Consider the following 220-nt stretch of genomic DNA (forward strand, 5'->3'; position numbering starts at 1 on the left):
AATTTATTCTATTTTTTATTTTTGTATATGCCTATGTGTTGTTATGTGAGATTGCAAGTATGTGTGGGTATACTTTCAAAGGAATAAAGAGGATATTAGCTACTCTGAAATTGGAGTTATAAAAATTTGTGACCCACTCAGGTTGTGAGTGCTGGGAAACAGTCTCTACTCCTCTAAAAAGTAGCAAGTGCTATTGAAGGGTTAATAGAAATTTCACTTC

This window comes from Grammomys surdaster, unplaced genomic scaffold (assembly GCF_004785775.1).
Source record: "Grammomys surdaster isolate TR1022 unplaced genomic scaffold, NIH_TR_1.0 985, whole genome shotgun sequence".
Taxonomy (NCBI): domain Eukaryota; kingdom Metazoa; phylum Chordata; class Mammalia; order Rodentia; family Muridae; genus Grammomys; species Grammomys surdaster.